General features: G+C 41.9%; 30 non-coding genes across 30 annotated transcripts; all 30 read left to right on the top strand.

The window, feature by feature from the left end:
• The first annotated feature begins 1,028 nt into the window (after positions 1-1,028).
• trnag-ucc (transfer RNA glycine (anticodon UCC)) lies at positions 1,029-1,100 on the top strand. Its single transcript has one exon. It is a non-coding gene; the product is annotated as a tRNA-Gly (tRNA).
• Positions 1,101-1,697: 597 nt separating this feature from the next.
• trnag-ucc (transfer RNA glycine (anticodon UCC)) lies at positions 1,698-1,769 on the top strand. Its single transcript has one exon. It is a non-coding gene; the product is annotated as a tRNA-Gly (tRNA).
• Positions 1,770-2,366: 597 nt separating this feature from the next.
• trnae-uuc (transfer RNA glutamic acid (anticodon UUC)) lies at positions 2,367-2,438 on the top strand. The gene has a single exon. It is a non-coding gene; the product is annotated as a tRNA-Glu (tRNA).
• A 588-nt stretch (positions 2,439-3,026) lies between these two features.
• On the top strand, positions 3,027-3,098 carry trnag-ucc (transfer RNA glycine (anticodon UCC)). Its single transcript has one exon. It is a non-coding gene; the product is annotated as a tRNA-Gly (tRNA).
• A 588-nt stretch (positions 3,099-3,686) lies between these two features.
• On the top strand, positions 3,687-3,758 carry trnag-ucc (transfer RNA glycine (anticodon UCC)). Its single transcript has one exon. It is a non-coding gene; the product is annotated as a tRNA-Gly (tRNA).
• A 2,587-nt stretch (positions 3,759-6,345) lies between these two features.
• On the top strand, positions 6,346-6,417 carry trnag-ucc (transfer RNA glycine (anticodon UCC)). Its single transcript has one exon. It is a non-coding gene; the product is annotated as a tRNA-Gly (tRNA).
• Positions 6,418-7,014: 597 nt separating this feature from the next.
• trnag-ucc (transfer RNA glycine (anticodon UCC)) lies at positions 7,015-7,086 on the top strand. Its single transcript has one exon. It is a non-coding gene; the product is annotated as a tRNA-Gly (tRNA).
• A 597-nt stretch (positions 7,087-7,683) lies between these two features.
• On the top strand, positions 7,684-7,755 carry trnae-uuc (transfer RNA glutamic acid (anticodon UUC)). Its single transcript has one exon. It is a non-coding gene; the product is annotated as a tRNA-Glu (tRNA).
• A 586-nt stretch (positions 7,756-8,341) lies between these two features.
• On the top strand, positions 8,342-8,413 carry trnag-ucc (transfer RNA glycine (anticodon UCC)). The gene has a single exon. It is a non-coding gene; the product is annotated as a tRNA-Gly (tRNA).
• Positions 8,414-9,671: 1,258 nt separating this feature from the next.
• Positions 9,672-9,743, top strand: trnag-ucc (transfer RNA glycine (anticodon UCC)). Its single transcript has one exon. It is a non-coding gene; the product is annotated as a tRNA-Gly (tRNA).
• Positions 9,744-10,340: 597 nt separating this feature from the next.
• On the top strand, positions 10,341-10,412 carry trnag-ucc (transfer RNA glycine (anticodon UCC)). Its single transcript has one exon. It is a non-coding gene; the product is annotated as a tRNA-Gly (tRNA).
• A 1,257-nt stretch (positions 10,413-11,669) lies between these two features.
• On the top strand, positions 11,670-11,741 carry trnag-ucc (transfer RNA glycine (anticodon UCC)). The gene has a single exon. It is a non-coding gene; the product is annotated as a tRNA-Gly (tRNA).
• A 597-nt stretch (positions 11,742-12,338) lies between these two features.
• On the top strand, positions 12,339-12,410 carry trnae-uuc (transfer RNA glutamic acid (anticodon UUC)). Its single transcript has one exon. It is a non-coding gene; the product is annotated as a tRNA-Glu (tRNA).
• A 588-nt stretch (positions 12,411-12,998) lies between these two features.
• Positions 12,999-13,070, top strand: trnag-ucc (transfer RNA glycine (anticodon UCC)). The gene has a single exon. It is a non-coding gene; the product is annotated as a tRNA-Gly (tRNA).
• A 598-nt stretch (positions 13,071-13,668) lies between these two features.
• trnag-ucc (transfer RNA glycine (anticodon UCC)) lies at positions 13,669-13,740 on the top strand. The gene has a single exon. It is a non-coding gene; the product is annotated as a tRNA-Gly (tRNA).
• A 589-nt stretch (positions 13,741-14,329) lies between these two features.
• trnag-ucc (transfer RNA glycine (anticodon UCC)) lies at positions 14,330-14,401 on the top strand. Its single transcript has one exon. It is a non-coding gene; the product is annotated as a tRNA-Gly (tRNA).
• A 597-nt stretch (positions 14,402-14,998) lies between these two features.
• On the top strand, positions 14,999-15,070 carry trnag-ucc (transfer RNA glycine (anticodon UCC)). Its single transcript has one exon. It is a non-coding gene; the product is annotated as a tRNA-Gly (tRNA).
• Positions 15,071-16,327: 1,257 nt separating this feature from the next.
• trnag-ucc (transfer RNA glycine (anticodon UCC)) lies at positions 16,328-16,399 on the top strand. Its single transcript has one exon. It is a non-coding gene; the product is annotated as a tRNA-Gly (tRNA).
• A 597-nt stretch (positions 16,400-16,996) lies between these two features.
• Positions 16,997-17,068, top strand: trnag-ucc (transfer RNA glycine (anticodon UCC)). Its single transcript has one exon. It is a non-coding gene; the product is annotated as a tRNA-Gly (tRNA).
• A 1,257-nt stretch (positions 17,069-18,325) lies between these two features.
• trnag-ucc (transfer RNA glycine (anticodon UCC)) lies at positions 18,326-18,397 on the top strand. Its single transcript has one exon. It is a non-coding gene; the product is annotated as a tRNA-Gly (tRNA).
• A 598-nt stretch (positions 18,398-18,995) lies between these two features.
• trnag-ucc (transfer RNA glycine (anticodon UCC)) lies at positions 18,996-19,067 on the top strand. Its single transcript has one exon. It is a non-coding gene; the product is annotated as a tRNA-Gly (tRNA).
• Positions 19,068-19,656: 589 nt separating this feature from the next.
• On the top strand, positions 19,657-19,728 carry trnag-ucc (transfer RNA glycine (anticodon UCC)). Its single transcript has one exon. It is a non-coding gene; the product is annotated as a tRNA-Gly (tRNA).
• A 1,258-nt stretch (positions 19,729-20,986) lies between these two features.
• On the top strand, positions 20,987-21,058 carry trnag-ucc (transfer RNA glycine (anticodon UCC)). The gene has a single exon. It is a non-coding gene; the product is annotated as a tRNA-Gly (tRNA).
• A 587-nt stretch (positions 21,059-21,645) lies between these two features.
• Positions 21,646-21,717, top strand: trnag-ucc (transfer RNA glycine (anticodon UCC)). The gene has a single exon. It is a non-coding gene; the product is annotated as a tRNA-Gly (tRNA).
• A 597-nt stretch (positions 21,718-22,314) lies between these two features.
• On the top strand, positions 22,315-22,386 carry trnae-uuc (transfer RNA glutamic acid (anticodon UUC)). The gene has a single exon. It is a non-coding gene; the product is annotated as a tRNA-Glu (tRNA).
• Positions 22,387-22,974: 588 nt separating this feature from the next.
• Positions 22,975-23,046, top strand: trnag-ucc (transfer RNA glycine (anticodon UCC)). Its single transcript has one exon. It is a non-coding gene; the product is annotated as a tRNA-Gly (tRNA).
• Positions 23,047-23,644: 598 nt separating this feature from the next.
• On the top strand, positions 23,645-23,716 carry trnag-ucc (transfer RNA glycine (anticodon UCC)). The gene has a single exon. It is a non-coding gene; the product is annotated as a tRNA-Gly (tRNA).
• Positions 23,717-24,313: 597 nt separating this feature from the next.
• On the top strand, positions 24,314-24,385 carry trnae-uuc (transfer RNA glutamic acid (anticodon UUC)). The gene has a single exon. It is a non-coding gene; the product is annotated as a tRNA-Glu (tRNA).
• A 588-nt stretch (positions 24,386-24,973) lies between these two features.
• Positions 24,974-25,045, top strand: trnag-ucc (transfer RNA glycine (anticodon UCC)). Its single transcript has one exon. It is a non-coding gene; the product is annotated as a tRNA-Gly (tRNA).
• Positions 25,046-25,643: 598 nt separating this feature from the next.
• On the top strand, positions 25,644-25,715 carry trnag-ucc (transfer RNA glycine (anticodon UCC)). The gene has a single exon. It is a non-coding gene; the product is annotated as a tRNA-Gly (tRNA).
• Positions 25,716-26,189: the final 474 nt, after the last annotated feature.

The following is a 26,189-nucleotide window of genomic DNA, read 5'->3' as shown; positions in this document are numbered from 1 at the left end:
TGGGCTCAGGCCCTGCAAGTCAAGCAGCAGTGTTTCAAATTCCTCAACAACATAAGTGAGTCATTTCCAGTTAAATTCTGGGGAATTGCTCCCTGAGTGGGCAGAGGCAGACAAAATGGGAAGAATGTTGAAGGAATCCCCACTTGACACTTGACATACATTGTGTGAATCTGGAATTCATTTTATTGTCACCAAAATATTGCAATTTTTAGCTGGTTCCTTCGATGCTTTCTTTTATCTGTCTATCTTGCATTACATGTGATGTTACATTTCATCAAATCTGTCGAATTGCATCAGAAGGAACAAAAACTGCTTCAGAAAAAGCTGCAGGATTACTGTGCGGTTTATCAAAGTTGGTTTGCAGTTGTTTGTTGGTGGTGCAGTGGTAAGCATGGTTGCCTTTCAAGCAGTTGACCTGGGCTCGATTCGCAGCCATCACATTTGTCATTTTTAATTGAGGATGAAATGATCCTCTGGTTGAAAGCAGTTCTTATAGCAACATCTCAAGTATTTTGTTGAGCAACCTGTTTTCAAAGGGTCATGTACAAATTCTTGCAATGCAAAGTCCATGTGTCATCAATCTGTCATAATGTATGGGCGACAGTGCTACCCGAATTCGTAGTATGAGCTGTCAGTGACCAAAGACATCAATGTCGGAGCTGGGCTCAGGTCCTGCAAGTCAAGCAGCAGTGTTCCAAATTCTTTAACAACATCAGTGAGTCATTTCCAGTTAAATTCTGGGGAATTGCTCTCTGAGAGGGCAGAGGCAGACAAGATGGGAAGAATGTTGAAGGAATCCCCAGTTGACACTTGACATACATTGTGTGAATCTGGAATTCATTTAATTGTGACCAAAATATTGCAATTTTTAGCTGGTTCCTTCGATGCTTTCTTTTATCTGTCTGTCTTGCATTACATGTGATGTTACATTTCATCAAATCTGTCGAATTGCATCAGAAGGAACAAAAACGGCTTCAGAAAAAGCTGCAGGATTACTGTGCGGTTTATCAAAGTTGCTTTTCAGTTGTGTGATGGTGGTGCAGTGGTAAGCATGGTTGCCTTCCAAGCAGTTGACCTGGGTTTGATTCCCAGCCATCACATTTGTCAATTTCTACTTGAGGTTGAAATGAACTTCTGATGCCTCTGGTTGCAAGCAGTTCTTACAGCAGCATCTCAAGGATTTTGTTGAGCAACCTGTTTTCAAAGGGTCATGCACAAATGCTTGCAATGCAAAGTCTGCGTGTCATCAAACTGTCATAATGTGCTGGCACCAGTGCTACCTGAATTCATACTATGAGTTGTCAATCACCAAAGACATCAATGTCGGAGCTGGGCTCAGGCCCTGCAAGTCAAGCAGCAGTGTTTCAAATTCCTCAACAACATCAGTGAGTCATTTCCAGTTAAATTCTGGGGAATTGCTCCCTGAGTGGGCAGAGGCAGACAAAATGGGAAGAATGTTGAAGGAATCCCCACTGGACACTTGACATACATTGTGTGAATCTGGAATTAATTTTATTGTCACCAAAATATTGCAATTTTCAGCTGGTTCCTTCGATGCTTTCTTTTATCTGTCTATCTTGCATTACATGTGATGTTACATTTCATCAAATCTGTCGAATTGCATCAGAAGGAACAAAAACGGCTTCAGAAAAAGCTGCAGGATTACTGTGCGGTTTATCAAAGTTGCTTTCAGTTGTGTGATGGTGGTGCAGTGGTAAGCATGGTTGCCTTCCAAGCAGTTGACCTGGGTTTGATTCCCAGCCATCACATTTGTCAATTTCTACTTGAGGTTGAAATGAACTTCTGATGCCTCTGGTTGAAAGCAGTTCTTACAGCAGCATCTCAAGGATTTTGTTGAGCAACCTGTTTTCAAAGGGTCATGCACAAATGCTTGCAATGCAAAGTCTGCGTGTCATCAAACTGTCATAATGTGCTGGCACCAGTGCTACCTGAATTCATACTATGAGTTGTCAATCACCAAAGACATCAATGTCGGAGCTAGGCTCAGGCCCTGCAAGTCAAGCAGCAGTGTTTCAAATTCCTCAACAACATCAGTGAGTCATTTCCAGTTAAATTCTGGGGAATTGCTCCCTGAGTGGGCAGAGGCAGACAAAATGGGAAGAATGTTGAAGGAATCCCCACTTGACACTTGACATACATTGTGTGAATCTGGAATTAATTTTATTGTCACCAAAATATTGCAATTTTCAGCTGGTTCCTTCGATGCTTTCTTTTATCTGTCTATCTTGCATTACATGTGATGTTACATTTCATCAAATCTGTCGAATTGCATCAGAAGGAACAAAAACTGCTTCAGAAAAAGCTGCAGGATTACTGTGCGGTTTATCAAAGTTGCTTTCAGTTGTGTGATGGTGGTGCAGTGATAAACATGGTTGCCTTTCAAGCAGTTGACCTGGGTTCGATTCCCAACCATCACATTTGTCATTTCTACTTGAGGATGAAATGATCCTCTGGTTGCAAGCAGTTCTTAAAGCAACATCTCAAGGATTTTGTTGAGCAACCTGTTTTCAAAGGGTCATGTACAAATTCTTGCAATGCAAAGTCCATGTGTCATCAATCTGTCATAATGTATGGGCGACAGTGCTACCCGAATTCGTAGTATGAGCTGTCAGTGACCAAAGACATCAATGTCGGAGCTGGGCTCAGGTCCTGCAAGTCAAGCAGCAGTGTTCCAAATTCTTTAACAACATCAGTGAGTCATTTCCAGTTAAATTCTGGGGAATTGCTCCCTGAGTGGGCAGAGGCAGACAAAATGGGAAGAATGTTGAAGGAATCCCCACTTGACACTTGACATACATTGTGTGAATCTGGAATTAATTTTATTGTCACCAAAATATTACAATTTTTAGCTGGTTCCTTCGATGCTTTCTTTTATCTGTCTATCTTGCATTACATGTGATGTTACATTTCATCAAATCTGTCGAATTGCATCAGAAGGAACAAAAACGGCTTCAGAAAAAGCTGCAGGATTACTGTGCGGTTTATCAAAGTTGCTTTTCAGTTGTGTCATGGTGGTGCAGTGGTAAGCATGGTTGCCTTCCAAGCAGTTGACCTGGGTTCGATTCCCAGCCATCACATTTGTCAATTTCTACTTGAGGTTGAAATGTACCTCTGGTTGCAAGCAGTTCTTACAGCAGCATCTCCAGGATTTTGTTGAGCAACCTGTTTTCAAAGGCTCATGCACAAATGCTTGCAATGCAAATTCTGCGTGTCATCAAACTGTCATAATGTACTGGCACCAGTGCTACCTGAATTCATACTATGAGTTGTCAATCACCAAAGACATCAATGTCGGAGCTGGGCTCAGGCCCTGCAAGTCAAGCAGCAGTGTTTCAAATTCCTCAACAACATCAGTGAGTCATTTCCAGTTAAATTCTGGGGAATTGCTCCCTGAGTGGGCAGAGGCAGACAAAATGGGAAGAATGTTGAAGGAATCCCCACTGGACACTTGACATACATTGTGTGAATCTGGAATTAATTTTATTGTCACCAAAATATTGCAATTTTCAGCTGGTTCCTTCGATGCTTTCTTTTATCTGTCTATCTTGCATTACATGTGTTGTTACATTTCATCAAATCTGTCGAATTGCATCAGAAGGAACAAAAACGGCTTCAGAAAAAGCTGCAGGATTACTGTGCGGTTTATCAAAGTTGCTTTCAGTTGTGTGATGGTGGTGCAGTGGTAAGCATGGTTGCCTTCCAAGCAGTTGACCTGGGTTTGATTCCCAGCCATCACATTTGTCAATTTCTACTTGAGGTTGAAATGAACTTCTGATGCCTCTGGTTGCAAGCAGTTCTTACAGCAGCATCTCAAGGATTTTGTTGAGCAACCTGTTTTCAAAGGGTCATGCACAAATGCTTGCAATGCAAAGTCTGCGTGTCATCAAACTGTCATAATGTGCTGGCACCAGTGCTACCTGAATTCATACTATGAGTTGTCAATCACCAAAGACATCAATGTCGGAGCTGGGCTCAGGCCCTGCAAGTCAAGCAGCAGTGTTTCAAATTCCTCAACAACATCAGTGAGTCATTTCCAGTTAAATTCTGGGGAATTGCTCCCTGAGTGGGCAGAGGCAGACAAAATGGGAAGAATGTTGAAGGAATCCCCACTTGACACTTGACATACATTGTGTGAATCTGGAATTAATTTTATTGTCACCAAAATATTGCAATTTTCAGCTGGTTCCTTCGATGCTTTCTTTTATCTGTCTATCTTGCATTACATGTGATGTTACATTTCATCAAATCTGTCGAATTGCATCAGAAGGAACAAAAACTGCTTCAGAAAAAGCTGCAGGATTACTGTGCGGTTTATCAAAGTTGCTTTCAGTTGTGTGATGGTGGTGCAGTGATAAACATGGTTGCCTTTCAAGCAGTTGACCTGGGTTCGATTCCCAACCATCACGTTTGTCATTTCTACTTGAGGATGAAATGATCCTCTGGTTGCAAGCAGTTCTTAAAGCAACATCTCAATGATTTTGTTGAGCAACCTGTTTTCAAAGGGTCATGTACAAATTCTTGCAATGCAAAGTCCATGTGTCATCAAGCTGTCATAATGTATGGGCGACAGTGCTACCCGAATTCGTAGTATGAGCTGTCAGTGACCAAAGACATCAATGTCGGAGCTGGGCTCAGGTCCTGCAAGTCAAGCAGCAGTGTTCCAAATTCTTTAACAACATCAGTGAGTCATTTCCAGTTAAATTCTGGGGAATTGCTCCCTGAGAGGGCAGAGGCAGACAAGATGGGAAGAATGTTGAAGGAATCCCCAGCTGACACTTGACATACATTGTGTGAATCTGGAATTCATTTAATTGTGACCAAAATATTGCAATTTTTAGCTGGTTCCTTCGATGCTTTCTTTTATCTGTCTATCTTGCATTACATGTGATGTTACATTTCATCAAATCTGTCGAATTGCATCAGAAGGAACAAAAACGGCTTCAGAAAAAGCTGCAGGATTACTGTGCGGTTTATCAAAGTTGCTTTTCAGTTGTGTGATGGTGGTGCAGTGGTAAGCATGGTTGCCTTCCAAGCAGTTGACCTGGGTTAGATTCCCAACCATCACATTTGTCAATTTCTACTTGAGGTTGAAATGAACTTCTGATGCCTCTGGTTGCAAGCAGTTCTTACAGCAGCATCTCAAGGATTTTGTTGAGCAACCTGTTTTCAAAGGGTCATGCACAAATGCTTGCAATGCAAAGTCTGCGTGTCATCAAACTGTTATAATGTACTGGCACCAGTGCTACCTGAATTCATACTATGAGTTGTCAATCACCAAAGACATCAATGTCGGAGCTGGGCTCAGGCCCTGCAAGTCAAGCAGCAGTGTTTCAAATTCCTCAACAACATAAGTGAGTCATTTCCAGTTAAATTCTGGGGAATTGCTCCCTGAGTGGGCAGAGGCAGACAAAATGGGAAGAATGTTGAAGGAATCCCCACTTGACACTTGACATACATTGTGTGAATCTGGAATTCATTTTATTGTCACCAAAATATTGCAATTTTTAGCTGGTTCCTTCGATGCTTTCTTTTATCTGTCTATCTTGCATTACATGTGATGTTACATTTCATCAAATCTGTCGAATTGCATCAGAAGGAACAAAAACTGCTTCAGAAAAAGCTGCAGGATTACTGTGCGGTTTATCAAAGTTGGTTTGCAGTTGTTTGTTGGTGGTGCAGTGGTAAGCATGGTTGCCTTCCAAGCAGTTGACCTGGGCTCGATTCGCAGCCATCACATTTGTCATTTTTAATTGAGGATGAAATGATCCTCTGGTTGAAAGCAGTTCTTATAGCAACATCTCAAGTATTTTGTTGAGCAACCTGTTTTCAAAGGGTCATGTACAAATTCTTGCAATGCAAAGTCCATGTGTCATCAATCTGTCATAATGTATGGGCGACAGTGCTACCCGAATTCGTAGTATGAGCTGTCAGTGACCAAAGACATCAATGTCGGAGCTGGGCTCAGGTCCTGCAAGTCAAGCAGCAGTGTTCCAAATTCTTTAACAACATCAGTGAGTCATTTCCAGTTAAATTCTGGGGAATTGCTCTCTGAGAGGGCAGAGGCAGACAAGATGGGAAGAATGTTGAAGGAATCCCCAGTTGACACTTGACATACATTGTGTGAATCTGGAATTAATTTAATTGTGACCAAAATATTGCAATTTTTAGCTGGTTCCTTCGATGCTTTCTTTTATCTGTCTGTCTTGCATTACATGTGATGTTACATTTCATCAAATCTGTCGAATTGCATCAGAAGGAACAAAAACGGCTTCAGAAAAAGCTGCAGGATTACTGTGCGGTTTATCAAAGTTGCTTTTCAGTTGTGTGATGGTGGTGCAGTGGTAAGCATGGTTGCCTTCCAAGCAGTTGACCTGGGTTTGATTCCCAGCCATCACATTTGTCAATTTCTACTTGAGGTTGAAATGAACTTCTGATGCCTCTGGTTGCAAGCAGTTCTTACAGCAGCATCTCAAGGATTTTGTTGAGCAACCTGTTTTCAAAGGGTCATGCACAAATGCTTGCAATGCAAAGTCTGCGTGTCATCAAACTGTCATAATGTGCTGGCACCAGTGCTACCTGAATTCATACTATGAGTTGTCAATCACCAAAGACATCAATGTCGGAGCTGGGCTCAGGCCCTGCAAGTCAAGCAGCAGTGTTTCAAATTCCTCAACAACATCAGTGAGTCATTTCCAGTTAAATTCTGGGGAATTGCTCCCTGAGTGGGCAGAGGCAGACAAAATGGGAAGAATGTTGAAGGAATCCCCACTGGACACTTGACATACATTGTGTGAATCTGGAATTAATTTTATTGTCACCAAAATATTGCAATTTTCAGCTGGTTCCTTCGATGCTTTCTTTTATCTGTCTATCTTGCATTACATGTGATGTTACATTTCATCAAATCTGTCGAATTGCATCAGAAGGAACAAAAACGGCTTCAGAAAAAGCTGCAGGATTACTGTGCGGTTTATCAAAGTTGCTTTCAGTTGTGTGATGGTGGTGCAGTGGTAAGCATGGTTGCCTTCCAAGCAGTTGACCTGGGTTTGATTCCCAGCCATCACATTTGTCAATTTCTACTTGAGGTTGAAATGAACTTCTGATGCCTCTGGTTGAAAGCAGTTCTTACAGCAGCATCTCAAGGATTTTGTTGAGCAACCTGTTTTCAAAGGGTCATGCACAAATGCTTGCAATGCAAAGTCTGCGTGTCATCAAACTGTCATAATGTACTGGCACCAGTGCTACCTGAATTCATACTATGAGTTGTCAATCACCAAAGACATCAATGTCGGAGCTGGGCTCAGGCCCTGCAAGTCAAGCAGCAGTGTTTCAAATTCCTCAACAACATCAGTGAGTCATTTCCAGTTAAATTCTGGGGAATTGCTCCCTGAGTGGGCAGAGGCAGACAAAATGGGAAGAATGTTGAAGGAATCCCCACTTGACACTTGACATACATTGTGTGAATCTGGAATTAATTTTATTGTCACCAAAATATTGCAATTTTCAGCTGGTTCCTTCGATGCTTTCTTTTATCTGTCTATCTTGCATTACATGTGATGTTACATTTCATCAAATCTGTCGAATTGCATCAGAAGGAACAAAAACTGCTTCAGAAAAAGCTGCAGGATTACTGTGCGGTTTATCAAAGTTGCTTTCAGTTGTGTGATGGTGGTGCAGTGATAAACATGGTTGCCTTTCAAGCAGTTGACCTGGGTTCGATTCCCAACCATCACATTTGTCATTTCTACTTGAGGATGAAATGATCCTCTGGTTGCAAGCAGTTCTGAAAGCAACATCTCAAGGATTTTGTTGAGCAACCTGTTTTCAAAGGGTCATGTACAAATTCTTGCAATGCAAAGCATGTGTCATCAATCTGTCATAATGTATGGGCGACAGTGCTACCCGAATTCGTAGTATGAGCTGTCAGTGACCAAAGACATCAATGTCGGAGCTGGGCTCAGGTCCTGCAAGTCAAGCAGCAGTGTTCCAAATTCTTTAACAACATCAGTGAGTCATTTCCAGTTAAATTCTGGGGAATTGCTCTCTGAGAGGGCAGAGGCAGACAAGATGGGAAGAATGTTGAAGGAATCCCCAGCTGACACTTGACATACATTGTGTGAATCTGGAATTCATTTAATTGTGACCAAAAAATTGCAATTTTTAGCTGGTTCCTTCGATGCTTTCTTTTATCTGTCTATCTTGCATTACATGTGATGTTACCTTTCATTAAATCTGTCGAATTGCATCAGAAGGAACAAAAACGGCTTCAGAAAAAGCTGCAGGATTACTGTGCGGTTTATCAAAGTTGCTTTTCAGTTGTGTGATGGTGGTGCAGTGGTAAGCATGGTTGCCTTCCAAGCAGTTGACCTGGGTTTGATTCCCAGCCATCACATTTGTCAATTTCTACTTGAGGTTGAAATGAACTTCTGATGCCTCTGGTTGCAAGCAGTTCTTACAGCAGCATCTCAAGGATTTTGTTGAGCAACCTGTTTTCAAAGGGTCATGCACAAATGCTTGCAATGCAAAGTCTGCGTGTCATCAAACTGTCATAATGTACTGGCACCAGTGCTACCTGAATTCATACTATGAGTTGTCAATCACCAAAGACATCAATGTCGGAGCTGGGCTCAGGCCCTGCAAGTCAAGCAGCAGTGTTTCAAATTCCTCAACAACATCAGTGAGTCATTTCCAGTTAAATTCTGGGGAATTGCTCCCTGAGTGGGCAGAGGCAGACAAAATGGGAAGAATGTTGAAGGAATCCCCACTTGACACTTGACATACATTGTGTGAATCTGGAATTAATTTTATTGTCACCAAAATATTACAATTTTTAGCTGGTTCCTTCGATGCTTTCTTTTATCTGTCTATCTTGCATTACATGTGATGTTACATTTCATCAAATCTGTCGAATTGCATCAGAAGGAACAAAAACTGCTTCAGAAAAAGCTGCAGGATTACTGTGCGGTTTATCAAAGTTGGTTTGCAGTTGTTTGTTGGTGGTGCAGTGGTAAGCATGGTTGCCTTCCAAGCAGTTGACCTGGGCTCGATTCGCAGCCATCACATTTGTCATTTTTAATTGAGGATGAAATGATCCTCTGGTTGAAAGCAGTTCTTATAGCAACATCTCAAGTATTTTGTTGAGCAACCTGTTTTCAAAGGGTCATGTACAAATTCTTGCAATGCAAAGTCCATGTGTCATCAATCTGTCATAATGTATGGGCGACAGTGCTACCCGAATTCGTAGTATGAGCTGTCAGTGACCAAAGACATCAATGTCGGAGCTGGGCTCAGGTCCTGCAAGTCAAGCAGCAGTGTTCCAAATTCTTTAACAACATCAGTGAGTCATTTCCAGTTAAATTCTGGGGAATTGCTCTCTGAGAGGGCAGAGGCAGACAAGATGGGAAGAATGTTGAAGGAATCCCCAGTTGACACTTGACATACATTGTGTGAATCTGGAATTCATTTAATTGTGACCAAAATATTGCAATTTTTAGCTGGTTCCTTCGATGCTTTCTTTTATCTGTCTGTCTTGCATTACATGTGATGTTACATTTCATCAAATCTGTCGAATTGCATCAGAAGGAACAAAAACGGCTTCAGAAAAAGCTGCAGGATTACTGTGCGGTTTAGCAAAGTTGCTTTTCAGTTGTGTGATGGTGGTGCAGTGGTAAGCATGGTTGCCTTCCAAGCAGTTGACCTGGGTTTGATTCCCAGCCATCACATTTGTCAATTTCTACTTGAGGTTGAAATGAACTTCTGATGCCTCTGGTTGCAAGCAGTTCTTACAGCAGCATCTCAAGGATTTTGTTGAGCAACCTGTTTTCAAAGGGTCATGCACAAATGCTTGCAATGCAAAGTCTGCGTGTCATCAAACTGTCATAATGTGCTGGCACCAGTGCTACCTGAATTCATACTATGAGTTGTCAATCACCAAAGACATCAATGTCGGAGCTGGGCTCAGGCCCTGCAAGTCAAGCAGCAGTGTTTCAAATTCCTCAACAACATCAGTGAGTCATTTCCAGTTAAATTCTGGGGAATTGCTCCCTGAGTGGGCAGAGGCAGACAAAATGGGAAGAATGTTGAAGGAATCCCCACTGGACACTTGACATACATTGTGTGAATCTGGAATTAATTTTATTGTCACCAAAATATTGCAATTTTCAGCTGGTTCCTTCGATGCTTTCTTTTATCTGTCTATCTTGCATTACATGTGATGTTACATTTCATCAAATCTGTCGAATTGCATCAGAAGGAACAAAAACGGCTTCAGAAAAAGCTGCAGGATTACTGTGCGGTTTATCAAAGTTGCTTTCAGTTGTGTGATGGTGGTGCAGTGGTAAGCATGGTTGCCTTCCAAGCAGTTGACCTGGGTTTGATTCCCAGCCATCACATTTGTCAATTTCTACTTGAGGTTGAAATGAACTTCTGATGCCTCTGGTTGAAAGCAGTTCTTACAGCAGCATCTCAAGGATTTTGTTGAGCAACCTGTTTTCAAAGGGTCATGCACAAATGCTTGCAATGCAAAGTCTGCGTGTCATCAAACTGTCATAATGTACTGGCACCAGTGCTACCTGAATTCATACTATGAGTTGTCAATCACCAAAGACATCAATGTCGGAGCTGGGCTCAGGCCCTGCAAGTCAAGCAGCAGTGTTTCAAATTCCTCAACAACATCAGTGAGTCATTTCCAGTTAAATTCTGGGGAATTGCTCCCTGAGTGGGCAGAGGCAGACAAAATGGGAAGAATGTTGAAGGAATCCCCACTTGACACTTGACATACATTGTGTGAATCTGGAATTAATTTTATTGTCACCAAAATATTGCAATTTTCAGCTGGTTCCTTCGATGCTTTCTTTTATCTGTCTATCTTGCATTACATGTGATGTTACATTTCATCAAATCTGTCGAATTGCATCAGAAGGAACAAAAACTGCTTCAGAAAAAGCTGCAGGATTACTGTGCGGTTTATCAAAGTTGCTTTCAGTTGTGTGATGGTGGTGCAGTGATAAACATGGTAGCCTTTCAAGCAGTTGACCTGGGTTCGATTCCCAACCATCACATTTGTCATTTCTACTTGAGGATGAAATGATCCTCTGGTTGCAAGCAGTTCTTAAAGCAACATCTCAAGGATTTTGTTGAGCAACCTGTTTTCAAAGGGTCATGTACAAATTCTTGCAATGCAAAGTCCATGTGTCATCAATCTGTCATAATGTATGGGCGACAGTGCTACCCGAATTCGTAGTATGAGCTGTCAGTGACCAAAGACATCAATGTCGGAGCTGGGCTCAGGTCCTGCAAGTCAAGCAGCAGTGTTCCAAATTCTTTAACAACATCAGTGAGTCATTTCCAGTTAAATTCTGGGGAATTGCTCTCTGAGAGGGCAGAGGCAGACAAGATGGGAAGAATGTTGAAGGAATCCCCAGCTGACACTTGACATACATTGTGTGAATCTGGAATTCATTTAATTGTCACCAAAATATTGCAATTTTTAGCTGGTTCCTTCGATGCTTTCTTTTATCTGTCTATCTTGCATTACATGTGATGTTACATTTCATCAAATCTGTCGAATTGCATCAGAAGGAACAAAAACGGCTTCAGAAAAAGCTGCAGGATTACTGTGCGGTTTATCGAAGTTGCTTTTCAGTTGTGTGATGGTGGTGCAGTGGTAAGCATGGTTGCCTTCCAAGCAGTTGACCTGGGTTTGATTCCCAGCCGTCACATTTGTCAATTTCTACTTGAGGTTGAAATGAACTTCTGATGCCTCTGGTTGCAAGCAGTTCTTACAGCAGCATCTCAAGGATTTTGTTGAGCAACCTGTTTTCAAAGGGTCATGCACAAATGCTTGCAATGCAAAGTCTGCGTGTCATCAAACTGTCATAATGTGCTGGCACCAGTGCTACCTGAATTCATACTATGAGTTGTCAATCACCAAAGACATCAATGTCGGAGCTGGGCTCAGGCCCTGCAAGTCAAGCAGCAGTGTTTCAAATTCCTCAACAACATCAGTGAGTCATTTCCAGTTAAATTCTGGGGAATTGCTCCCTGAGTGGGCAGAGGCAGACAAAATGGGAAGAATGTTGAAGGAATCCCCACTTGACACTTGACATACATTGTGTGAATCCGGAATTAATTTTATTGTCACCAAAATATTGCAATTTTCAGCTGGTTCCTTCGATGCTTTCTTTTATCTGTCTATCTTGCATTACATGTGATGTTACATTTCATCAAATCTGTCGAATTGCATCAGAAGGAACAAAAACTGCTTCAGAAAAAGCTGCAGGATTACTGTGCGGTTTATCAAAGTTGCTTTCAGTTGTGTGATGGTGGTGCAGTGATAAACATGGTTGCCTTTCAAGCAGTTGACCTGGGTTCGATTCCCAACCATCACATTTGTCATTTCTACTTGAGGATGAAATGATCCTCTGGTTGCAAGCAGTTCTTAAAGCAACATCTCAAGGATTTTGTTGAGCAACCTGTTTTCAAAGGGTCATGTACAAATTCTTGCAATGCAAAGTCCATGTGTCATCAATCTGTCATAATGTATGGGCGACAGTGCTACCCGAATTCGTAGTATGAGCTGTCAGTGACCAAAGACATCAATGTCGGAGCTGGGCTCAGGTCCTGCAAGTCAAGCAGCAGTGTTCCAAATTCTTTAACAACATCAGTGAGTCATTTCCAGTTAAATTCTGGGGAATTGCTCTCTGAGAGGGCAGAGGCAGACAAGATGGGAAGAATGTTGAAGGAATCCCCAGCTGACACTTGACATACATTGTGTGAATCTGGAATTCATTTAATTGTGACCAAAAAATTGCAATTTTTAGCTGGTTCCTTCGATGCTTTCTTTTATCTGTCTATCTTGCATTACATGTGATGTTACCTTTCATTAAATCTGTCGAATTGCATCAGAAGGAACAAAAACGGCTTCAGAAAAAGCTGCAGGATTACTGTGCGGTTTATCAAAGTTGCTTTTCAGTTGTGTGATGGTGGTGCAGTGGTAAGCATGGTTGCCTTCCAAGCAGTTGACCTGGGTTTGATTCCCAGCCATCACATTTGTCAATTTCTACTTGAGGTTGAAATGAACTTCTGATGCCTCTGGTTGCAAGCAGTTCTTACAGCAGCATCTCAAGGATTTTGTTGAGCAACCTGTTTTCAAAGGGTCATGCACAAATGCTTGCAATGCAAAGTCTGCGTGTCATCAAACTGTCATAATGTACTGGCACCAGTGCTACCTGAATTCATACTATGAGTTGTCAATCACCAAAGACATCAATGTCGGAGCTGGGCTCAGGCCCTGCAAGTCAAGCAGCAGTGTTTCAAATTCCTCAACAACATCAGTGAGTCATTTCCAGTTAAATTCTGGGGAATTGCTCCCTGAGTGGGCAGAGGCAGACAAAATGGGAAGAATGTTGAAGGAATCCCCACTTGACACTTGACATACATTGTGTGAATCTGGAATTAATTTTATTGTCACCAAAATATTACAATTTTTAGCTGGTTCCTTCGATGCTTTCTTTTATCTGTCTATCTTGCATTACATGTGATGTTACATTTCATCAAATCTGTCGAATTGCATCAGAAGGAACAAAAACGGCTTCAGAAAAAGCTGCAGGATTACTGTGCGGTTTATCAAAGTTGCTTTTCAGTTGTGTGATGGTGGTGCAGTGGTAAGCATGGTTGCCTTCCAAGCAGTTGACCTGGGTTCGATTCCCAGCCATCACATTTGTCAATTTCTACTTGAGGTTGAAATGTACCTCTGGTTGCAAGCAGTTCTTACAGCAGCATCTCCAGGATTTTGTTGAGCAACCTGTTTTCAAAGGCTCATGCACAAATGCTTGCAATGCAAATTCTGCGTGTCATCAAACTGTCATAATGTACTGGCACCAGTGCTACCTGAATTCATACTATGAGTTGTCAATCACCAAAGACATCAATGTCGGAGCTGGGCTCAGGTCCTGCAAGTCAAGCAGCAGTGTTCCAAATTCTTTAACAACATCAGTGAGTCATTTCCAGTTAAATTCTGGGGAATTGCTCGCTGAGAGGGCAGAGGCAGACAAGATGGGAAGAATGTTGAAGGAATCCCCAGCTGACACTTGACATACATTGTGTGAATCTGGAATTCATTTAATTGTGACCAAAAAATTGCAATTTTTAGCTGGTTCCTTCGATGCTTTCTTTTATCTGTCTACCTTGCATTACATGTGATGTTACATTTCATCAAATCTGTCGAATTGCATCAGAAGGAACAAAAACGGCTTCAGAAAAAGCTGCAGGATTACTGTGCGGTTTATCAAAGTTGCTTTTCAGTTGTGTGATGGTGGTGCAGTGGTAAGCATGGTTGCCTTCCAAGCAGTTGACCTGGGTTTGATTCCCAGCCATCACATTTGTCAATTTCTACTTGAGGTTGAAATGAACTTCTGATGCCTCTGGTTGCAAGCAGTTCTTACAGCAGCATCTCAAGGATTTTGTTGAGCAACCTGTTTTCAAAGGGTCATGCACAAATGCTTGCAATGCAAAGTCTGCGTGTCATCAAACTGTCATAATGTACTGGCACCAGTGCTACCTGAATTCATACTATGAGTTGTCAATCACCAAAGACATCAATGTCGGAGCTGGGCTCAGGCCCTGCAAGTCAAGCAGCAGTGTTTCAAATTCCTCAACAACATCAGTGAGTCATTTCCAGTTAAATTCTGGGGAATTGCTCCCTGAGTGGGCAGAGGCAGACAAAATGGGAAGAATGTTGAAGGAATCCCCACTGGACACTTGACATACATTGTGTGAATCTGGAATTAATTTTATTGTCACCAAAATATTGCAATTTTCAGCTGGTTCCTTCGATGCTTTCTTTTATCTGTCTATCTTGCATTACATGTGATGTTACATTTCATCAAATCTGTCGAATTGCATCAGAAGGAACAAAAACGGCTTCAGAAAAAGCTGCAGGATTACTGTGCGGTTTATCAAAGTTGCTTTCAGTTGTGTGATGGTGGTGCAGTGGTAAGCATGGTTGCCTTCCAAGCAGTTGACCTGGGTTTGATTCCCAGCCATCACATTTGTCAATTTCTACTTGAGGTTGAAATGAACTTCTGATGCCTCTGGTTGCAAGCAGTTCTTACAGCAGCATCTCAAGGATTTTGTTGAGCAACCTGTTTTCAAAGGGTCATGCACAAATGCTTGCAATGCAAAGTCTGCGTGTCATCAAACTGTCATAATGTGCTGGCACCAGTGCTACCTGAATTCATACTATGAGTTGTCAATCACCAAAGACATCAATGTCGGAGCTGGGCTCAGGCCCTGCAAGTCAAGCAGCAGTGTTTCAAATTCCTCAACAACATCAGTGAGTCATTTCCAGTTAAATTCTGGGGAATTGCTCCCTGAGTGGGCAGAGGCAGACAAAATGGGAAGAATGTTGAAGGAATCCCCACTTGACACTTGACATACATTGTGTGAATCTGGAATTAATTTTATTGTCACCAAAATATTGCAATTTTCAGCTGGTTCCTTCGATGCTTTCTTTTATCTGTCTATCTTGCATTACATGTGATGTTACATTTCATCAAATCTGTCGAATTGCATCAGAAGGAACAAAAACTGCTTCAGAAAAAGCTGCAGGATTACTGTGCGGTTTATCAAAGTTGCTTTCAGTTGTGTGATGGTGGTGCAGTGATAAACATGGTTGCCTTTCAAGCAGTTGACCTGGGTTCGATTCCCAACCATCACGTTTGTCATTTCTACTTGAGGATGAAATGATCCTCTGGTTGCAAGCAGTTCTTAAAGCAACATCTCAATGATTTTGTTGAGCAACCTGTTTTCAAAGGCTCATGCACAAATGCTTGCAATGCAAATTCTGCGTGTCATCAAACTGTCATAATGTACTGGCACCAGTGCGACCTGAATTCATACTATGAGTTGTCAATCACCAAAGACATCAATGTCGGAGCTGGGCTCAGGTCCTGCAAGTCAAGCAGCAGTGTTCCAAATTCTTTAACAACATCAGTGAGTCATTTCCAGTTAAATTCTGGGGAATTGCTCTCTGAGAGGGCAGAGGCAGACAAGATGGGAAGAATGTTGAAGGAATCCCCAGCTGACACTTGACATACATTGTGTGAATCTGGAATTCATTTAATTGTGACCAAAAAATTGAAATTTTTAGCTGGTTCCTTCGATGCTTTCTTTTATCTGTCTATCTTGCATTACATGTGATGTTACATTTCATCAAATCTGTCGAATTGCATCAGAAGGAACAAAAACGGCTTCAGAAAAAGCTGCAGGATTACTGTGCGGTTTATCAAAGTTGCTTTTCAGTTGTGTGATGGTGGTGCAGTGGTAAGCATGGTTGCCTTCCAAGCAGTTGACCTGGGTTTGATTCCCAGCCATCACATTTGTCAATTTCTACTTGAGGTTGAAATGAACTTCTGATGCCTCTGGTTGCAAGCAGTTCTTACAGCAGCATCTCAAGGATTTTGTTGAGCAACCTGTTTTCAAAGGGTCATGCACAAATGCTTGCAATGCAAAGTCTGCGTGTCATCAAACTGTCATAATGTACTGGCACCAGTGCTACCTGAATTCATACTATGAGTTGTCAATCACCAAAGACATCAATGTCGGAGCTGGGCTCAGGCCCTGCAAGTCAAGCAGCAGTGTTTCAAATTCCTCAACAACATCAGTGAGTCATTTCCAGTTAAATTCTGGGGAATTGCTCCCTGAGTGGGCAGAGGCAGACAAAATGGGAAGAATGTTGAAGGAATCCCCACTGGACACTTGACATACATTGTGTGAATCTGGAATTAATTTTATTGTCACCAAAATATTGCAATTTTCAGCTGGTTCCTTCGATGCTTTCTTTTATCTGTCTATCTTGCATTACATGTGATGTTACATTTCATCAAATCTGTCGAATTGCATCAGAAGGAACAAAAACGGCTTCAGAAAAAGCTGCAGGATTACTGTGCGGTTTATCAAAGTTGCTTTCAGTTGTGTGATGGTGGTGCAGTGGTAAGCATGGTTGCCTTCCAAGCAGTTGACCTGGGTTTGATTCCCAGCCATCACATTTGTCAATTTCTACTTGAGGTTGAAATGAACTTCTGATGCCTCTGGTTGCAAGCAGTTCTTACAGCAGCATCTCAAGGATTTTGTTGAGCAACCTGTTTTCAAAGGGTCATGCACAAATGCTTGCAATGCAAAGTCTGCGTGTCATCAAACTGTCATAATGTGCTGGCACCAGTGCTACCTGAATTCATACTATGAGTTGTCAATCACCAAAGACATCAATGTCGGAGCTGGGCTCAGGCCCTGCAAGTCAAGCAGCAGTGTTTCAAATTCCTCAACAACATCAGTGAGTCATTTCCAGTTAAATTCTGGGGAATTGCTCCCTGAGTGGGCAGAGGCAGACAAAATGGGAAGAATGTTGAAGGAATCCCCACTTGACACTTGACATACATTGTGTGAATCTGGAATTAATTTTATTGTCACCAAAATATTGCAATTTTCAGCTGGTTCCTTCGATGCTTTCTTTTATCTGTCTATCTTGCATTACATGTGATGTTACATTTCATCAAATCTGTCGAATTGCATCAGAAGGAACAAAAACTGCTTCAGAAAAAGCTGCAGGATTACTGTGCGGTTTATCAAAGTTGCTTTCAGTTGTGTGATGGTGGTGCAGTGATAAACATGGTTGCCTTTCAAACAGTTGACCTGGGTTCGATTCCCAACCATCACGTTTGTCATTTCTACTTGAGGATGAAATGATCCTCTGGTTGCAAGCAGTTCTTAAAGCAACATCTCAATGATTTTGTTGAGCAACCTGTTTTCAAAGGGTCATGTACAAATTCTTGCAATGCAAAGTCCATGTGTCATCAATCTGTCATAATGTATGGGCGACAGTGCTACCCGAATTCGTAGTATGAGCTGTCAGTGACCAAAGACATCAATGTCGGAGCTGGGCTCAGGTCCTGCAAGTCAAGCAGCAGTGTTCCAAATTCTTTAACAACATCAGTGAGTCATTTCCAGTTAAATTCTGGGGAATTGCTCTCTGAGAGGGCAGAGGCAGACAAGATGGGAAGAATGTTGAAGGAATCCCCAGCTGACACTTGACATACATTGTGTGAATCTGGAATTCATTTAATTGTGACCAAAAAATTGCAATTTTTAGCTGGTTCCTTCGATGCTTTCTTTTATCTGTCTATCTTGCATTACATGTGATGTTACATTTCATCAAATCTGTCGAATTGCATCAGAAGGAACAAAAACGGCTTCAGAAAAAGCTGCAGGATTACTGTGCGGTTTATCAAAGTTGCTTTTCAGTTGTGTGATGGTGGTGCAGTGGTAAGCATGGTTGCCTTCCAAGCAGTTGACCTGGGTTTGATTCCCAGCCATCACATTTGTCAATTTCTACTTGAGGTTGAAATGAACTTCTGATGCCTCTGGTTGCAAGCAGTTCTTACAGCAGCATCTCAAGGATTTTGTTGAGCAACCTGTTTTCAAAGGGTCATGCACAAATGCTTGCAATGCAAAGTCTGCGTGTCATCAAACTGTCATAATGTACTGGCACCAGTGCGACCTGAATTCATACTATGAGTTGTCAATCACCAAAGACATCAATGTCGGAGCTGGGCTCAGGTCCTGCAAGTCAAGCAGCAGTGTTTCAAATTCCTCAACAACATCAGTGAGTCATTTCCAGTTAAATTCTGGGGAATTGCTCCCTGAGTGGGCAGAGGCAGACAAAATGGGAAGAATGTTGAAGGAATCCCCACTTGACACTTGACATACATTGTGTGAATCTGGAATTAATTTTATTGTCACCAAAATATTACAATTTTTAGCTGGTTCCTTCGATGCTTTCTTTTATCTGTCTATCTTGCATTACATGTGATGTTACATTTCATCAAATCTGTCGAATTGCATCAGAAGGAACAAAAACGGCTTCAGAAAAAGCTGCAGGATTACTGTGCGGTTTATCAAAGTTGCTTTTCAGTTGTGTGATGGTGGTGCAGTGGTAAGCATGGTTGCCTTCCAAGCAGTTGACCTGGGTTCGATTCCCAGCCATCACATTTGTCAATTTCTACTTGAGGTTGAAATGTACCTCTGGTTGCAAGCAGTTCTTACAGCAGCATCTCCAGGATTTTGTTGAGCAACCTGTTTTCAAAGGCTCATGCACAAATGCTTGCAATGCAAATTCTGCGTGTCATCAAACTGTCATAATGTACTGGCACCAGTGCTACCTGAATTCATACTATGAGTTGTCAATCACCAAAGACATCAATGTCGGAGCTGGGCTCAGGTCCTGCAAGTCAAGCAGCAGTGTTCCAAATTCTTTAACAACATCAGTGAGTCATTTCCAGTTAAATTCTGGGGAATTGCTCGCTGAGAGGGCAGAGGCAGACAAGATGGGAAGAATGTTGAAGGAATCCCCAGCTGACACTTGACATACATTGTGTGAATCTGGAATTCATTTAATTGTGACCAAAAAATTGCAATTTTTAGCTGGTTCCTTCGATGCTTTCTTTTATCTGTCTATCTTGCATTACATGTGATGTTACATTTCATCAAATCTGTCGAATTGCATCAGAAGGAACAAAAACGGCTTCAGAAAAAGCTGCAGGATTACTGTGCGGTTTATCAAAGTTGCTTTTCAGTTGTGTGATGGTGGTGCAGTGGTAAGCATGGTTGCCTTCCAAGCAGTTGACCTGGGTTTGATTCCCAGCCATCACATTTGTCAATTTCTACTTGAGGTTGAAATGAACTTCTGATGCCTCTGGTTGCAAGCAGTTCTTACAGCAGCATCTCAAGGATTTTGTTGAGCAACCTGTTTTCAAAGGGTCATGCACAAATGCTTGCAATGCAAAGTCTGCGTGTCATCAAACTGTTATAATGTACTGGCACCAGTGCTACCTGAATTCATACTATGAGTTGTCAATCACCAAAGACATCAATGTCGGAGCTGGGCTCAGGCCCTGCAAGTCAAGCAGCAGTGTTTCAAATTCCTCAACAACATAAGTGAGTCATTTCCAGTTAAATTCTGGGGAATTGCTCCCTGAGTGGGCAGAGGCAGACAAAATGGGAAGAATGTTGAAGGAATCCCCACTTGACACTTGACATACATTGTGTGAATCTGGAATTCATTTTATTGTCACCAAAATATTGCAATTTTTAGCTGGTTCCTTCGATGCTTTCTTTTATCTGTCTATCTTGCATTACATGTGATGTTACATTTCATCAAATCTGTCGAATTGCATCAGAAGGAACAAAAACTGCTTCAGAAAAAGCTGCAGGATTACTGTGCGGTTTATCAAAGTTGGTTTGCAGTTGTTTGTTGGTGGTGCAGTGGTAAGCATGGTTGCCTTCCAAGCAGTTGACCTGGGCTCGATTCGCAGCCATCACATTTGTCATTTTTAATTGAGGATGAAATGATCCTCTGGTTGAAAGCAGTTCTTATAGCAACATCTCAAGTATTTTGTTGAGCAACCTGTTTTCAAAGGGTCATGTACAAATTCTTGCAATGCAAAGTCCATGTGTCATCAATCTGTCATAATGTATGGGCGACAGTGCTACCCGAATTCGTAGTATGAGCTGTCAGTGACCAAAGACATCAATGTCGGAGCTGGGCTCAGGTCCTGCAAGTCAAGCAGCAGTGTTCCAAATTCTTTAACAACATCAGTGAGTCATTTCCAGTTAAATTCTGGGGAATTGCTCTCTGAGAGGGCAGAGGCAGACAAGATGGGAAGAATGTTGAAGGAATCCCCAGCTGACACTTGACATACATTGTGTGAATCTGGAATTCATTTAATTGTGACCAAAAAATTGCAATTTTTAGCTGGTTCCTTCGATGCTTTCTTTTATCTGTCCATCTTGCATTACATGTGATGTTACATTTCATCAAATCTGTCGAATTGCATCAGAAGGAACAAAAACGGCTTCAGAAAAAGCTGCAGGATTACTGTGCGGTTTATCAAAGTTGCTTTTCAGTTGTGTGATGGTGGTGCAGTGGTAAGCATGGTTGCCTTCCAAGCAGTTGACCTGGGTTCGATTCCCAGCCATCACATTTGTCATTTCTACTTGAGGATGAAATGATCCTCTGGTTGCAAGCAGTTCTTACAGCAGCATCTCAAGGATTTTGTTGAGCAACCTGTTTTCAAAGGGTCATGCACAAATGCTTGCAATGCAAAGTCTGCGTGTCATCAAACTGTCATAATGTGCTGGCACCAGTGCTACCTGAATTCATACTATGAGTTGTCAATCACCAAAGACATCAATGTCGGAGCTGGGCTCAGGCCCTGCAAGTCAAGCAGCAGTGTTTCAAATTCCTCAACAACATCAGTGAGTCATTTCCAGTTAAATTCTGGGGAATTGCTCCCTGAGTGGGCAGAGGCAGACAAAATGGGAAGAATGTTGAAGGAATCCCCACTGGACACTTGACATACATTGTGTGAATCTGGAATTAATTTTATTGTCACCAAAATATTGCAATTTTCAGCTGGTTCCTTCGATGCTTTCTTTTATCTGTCTATCTTGCATTACATGTGATGTTACATTTCATCAAATCTGTCGAATTGCATCAGAAGGAACAAAAACGGCTTCAGAAAAAGCTGCAGGATTACTGTGCGGTTTATCAAAGTTGCTTTCAGTTGTGTGATGGTGGTGCAGTGGTAAGCATAGTTGCCTTCCAAGCAGTTGACCTGGGTTTGATTCCCAGCCATCACATTTGTCAATTTCTACTTGAGGTTGAAATGAACTTCTGATGCCTCTGGTTGAAAGCAGTTCTTACAGCAGCATCTCAAGGATTTTGTTGAGCAACCTGTTTTCAAAGGGTCATGCACAAATGCTTGCAATGCAACGTCTGCGTGTCATCAAACTGTCATAATGTACTGGCACCAGTGCTACCTGAATTCATACTATGAGTTGTCAATCACCAAAGACATCAATGTCGGAGCTGGGCTCAGGCCCTGCAAGTCAAGCAGCAGTGTTTCAAATTCCTCAACAACATCAGTGAGTCATTTCCAGTTAAATTCTGGGGAATTGCTCCCTGAGTGGGCAGAGGCAGACAAAATGGGAAGAATGTTGAAGGAATCCCCACTTGACACTTGACATACATTGTGTGAATCTGGAATTAATTTTATTGTCACCAAAATATTGCAATTTTCAGCTGGTTCCTTCGATGCTTTCTTTTATCTGTCTATCTTGCATTACATGTGATGTTACATTTCATCAAATCTGTCGAATTGCATCAGAAGGAACAAAAACTGCTTCAGAAAAAGCTGCAGGATTACTGTGCGGTTTATCAAAGTTGCTTTCAGTTGTGTGATGGTGGTGCAGTGATAAACATGGTTGCCTTTCAAGCAGTTGACCTGGGTTCGATTCCCAACCATCACATTTGTCATTTCTACTTGAGGATGAAATGATCCTCTGGTTGCAAGCAGTTCTTAAAGCAACATCTCAAGGATTTTGTTGAGCAACCTGTTTTCAAAGGGTCATGTACAAATTCTTGCAATGCAAAGTCCATGTGTCATCAATCTGTCATAATGTATGGGCGACAGTGCTACCCGAATTCGTAGTATGAGCTGTCAGTGACCAAAGACATCAATGTCGGAGCTGGGCTCAGGTCCTGCAAGTCAAGCAGCAGTGTTCCAAATTCTTTAACAACATCAGTGAGTCATTTCCAGTTAAATTCTGGGGAATTGCTCTCTGAGAGGGCAGAGGCAGACAAGATGGGAAGAATGTTGAAGGAATCCCCAGCTGACACTTGACATACATTGTGTGAATCTGGAATTCATTTAATTGTGACCAAAAAATTGCAATTTTTAGCTGGTTCCTTCGATGCTTTCTTTTATCTGTCTATCTTGCATTACATGTGATGTTACCTTTCATTAAATCTGTCGAATTGCATCAGAAGGAACAAAAACGGCTTCAGAAAAAGCTGCAGGATTACTGTGCGGTTTATCAAAGTTGCTTTTCAGTTGTGTGATGGTGGTGCAGTGGTAAGCATGGTTGCCTTCCAAGCAGTTGACCTGGGTTTGATTCCCAGCCATCACATTTGTCAATTTCTACTTGAGGTTGAAATGAACTTCTGATGCCTCTGGTTGCAAGCAGTTCTTACAGCAGCATCTCAAGGATTTTGTTGAGCAACCTGTTTTCAAAGGGTCATGCACAAATGCTTGCAATGCAAATTCTGCGTGTCATCAAACTGTCATAATGTACTGGCACCAGTGCTACCTGAATTCATACTATGAGTTGTCAATCACCAAAGACATCAATGTCGGAGCTGGGCTCAGGCCCTGCAAGTCAAGCAGCAGTGTTCCAAATTCTTTAACAACATCAGTGAGTCATTTCCAGTTAAATTCTGGGGAATTGCTCGCTGAGAGGGCAGAGGCAGACAAGATGGGAAGAATGTTGAAGGAATCCCCAGCTGACACTTGACATACATTGTGTGAATCTGGAATTCATTTAATTGTGACCAAAAAATTGCAATTTTTAGCTGGTTCCTTCGATGCTTTCTTTTATCTGTCTACCTTGCATTACATGTGATGTTACATTTCATCAAATCTGTCGAATTGCATCAGAAGGAACAAAAACGGCTTCAGAAAAAGCTGCAGGATTACTGTGCGGTTTATCAAAGTTGCTTTTCAGTTGTGTGATGGTGGTGCAGTGGTAAGCATGGTTGCCTTCCAAGCAGTTGACCTGGGTTTGATTCCCAGCCATCACATTTGTCAATTTCTACTTGAGGTTGAAATGAACTTCTGATGCCTCTGGTTGCAAGCAGTTCTTACAGCAGCATCTCAAGGATTTTGTTGAGCAACCTGTTTTCAAAGGGTCATGCACAAATGCTTGCAATGCAAAGTCTGCGTGTCATCAAACTGTCATAATGTACTGGCACCAGTGCTACCTGAATTCATACTATGAGTTGTCAATCACCAAAGACATCAATGTCGGAGCTGGGCTCAGGCCCTGCAAGTCAAGCAGCAGTGTTTCAAATTCCTCAACAACATCAGTGAGTCATTTCCAGTTAAATTCTGGGGAATTGCTCCCTGAGTGGGCAGAGGCAGACAAAATGGGAAGAATGTTGAAGGAATCCCCACTGGACACTTGACATACATTGTGTGAATCTGGAATTAATTTTATTGTCACCAAAATATTGCAATTTTCAGCTGGTTCCTTCGATGCTTTCTTTTATCTGTCTATCTTGCATTACATGTGATGTTACATTTCATCAAATCTGTCGAATTGCATCAGAAGGAACAAAAACGGCTTCAGAAAAAGCTGCAGGATTACTGTGCGGTTTATCAAAGTTGCTTTCAGTTGTGTGATGGTGGTGCAGTGATAAACATGGTTGCCTTTCAAGCAGTTGACCTGGGTTCGATTCCCAACCATCACATTTGTCATTTCTACTTGAGGATGAAATGATCCTCTGGTTGCAAGCAGTTCTTAAAGCAACATCTCAAGGATTTTGTTGAGCAACCTGTTTTCAAAGGGTCATGTACAAATTCTTGCAATGCAAAGTCCATGTGTCATCAATCTGTCATAATGTATGGGCGACAGTGCTACCCGAATTCGTAGTATGAGCTGTCAGTGACCAAAGACATCAATGTCGGAGCTGGGCTCAGGTCCTGCAAGTCAAGCAGCAGTGTTCCAAATTCTTTAACAACATCAGTGAGTCATTTCCAGTTAAATTCTGGGGAATTGCTCTCTGAGAGGGCAGAGGCAGACAAGATGGGAAGAATGTTGAAGGAATCCCCAGCTGACACTTGACATACATTGTGTGAATCTGGAATTCATTTAATTGTGACCAAAAAATTGCAATTTTTAGCTGGTTCCTTCGATGCTTTCTTTTATCTGTCTATCTTGCATTACATGTGATGTTACCTTTCATTAAATCTGTCGAATTGCATCAGAAGGAACAAAAACGGCTTCAGAAAAAGCTGCAGGATTACTGTGCGGTTTATCAAAGTTGCTTTTCAGTTGTGTGATGGTGGTGCAGTGGTAAGCATGGTTGCCTTCCAAGCAGTTGACCTGGGTTTGATTCCCAGCCATCACATTTGTCAATTTCTACTTGAGGTTGAAATGAACTTCTGATGCCTCTGGTTGCAAGCAGTTCTTACAGCAGCATCTCAAGGATTTTGTTGAGCAACCTGTTTTCAAAGGGTCATGCACAAATGCTTGCAATGCAAAGTCTGCGTGTCATCAAACTGTCATAATGTACTGGCACCAGTGCTACCTGAATTCATACTATGAGTTGTCAATCACCAAAGACATCAATGTCGGAGCTGGGCTCAGGCCCTGCAAGTCAAGCAGCAGTGTTTCAAATTCCTCAACAACATCAGTGAGTCATTTCCAGTTAAATTCTGGGGAATTGCTCCCTGAGTGGGCAGAGGCAGACAAAATGGGAAGAATGTTGCAGGAATCCCCACTTGACACTTGACATACATTGTGTGAATCTGGAATTAATTTTATTGTCACCAAAATATTACAATTTTTAGCTGGTTCCTTCGATGCTTTCTTTTATCTGTCTATCTTGCATTACATGTGATGTTACATTTCATCAAATCTGTCGAATTGCATCAGAAGGAACAAAAACGGCTTCAGAAAAAGCTGCAGGATTACTGTGCGGTTTATCAAAGTTGCTTTTCAGTTGTGTGATGGTGGTGCAGTGGTAAGCATGGTTGCCTTCCAAGCAGTTGACCTGGGTTCGATTCCCAGCCATCACATTTGTCAATTTCTACTTGAGGTTGAAATGAACTTCTGATGCCTCTGGTTGCAAGCAGTTCTTACAGCAGCATCTCAAGGATTTTGTTGAGCAACCTGTTTTCAAAGGGTCATGCACAAATGCTTGCAATGCAAAGTCTGCGTGTCATCAAACTGTCATAATGTGCTGGCACCAGTGCTACCTGAATTCATACTATGAGTTGTCAATCACCAAAGACATCAATGTCGGAGCTGGGCTCAGGCCCTGCAAGTCAAGCAGCAGTGTTTCAAATTCCTCAACAACATCAGTGAGTCATTTCCAGTTAAATTCTGGGGAATTGCTCCCTGAGTGGGCAGAGGCAGACAAAATGGGAAGAATGTTGAAGGAATCCCCACTTGACACTTGACATACATTGTGTGAATCTGGAATTAATTTTATTGTCACCAAAATATTGCAATTTTCAGCTGGTTCCTTCGATGCTTTCTTTTATCTGTCT

Source organism: Pristiophorus japonicus, chromosome 19 (assembly GCF_044704955.1).
Source record: "Pristiophorus japonicus isolate sPriJap1 chromosome 19, sPriJap1.hap1, whole genome shotgun sequence".
Taxonomy (NCBI): Eukaryota; Metazoa; Chordata; class Chondrichthyes; family Pristiophoridae; genus Pristiophorus; species Pristiophorus japonicus.
Note: the sequence above shows the minus strand (reverse complement) of the source record. Positions and strands in the feature narration are given on the sequence as shown.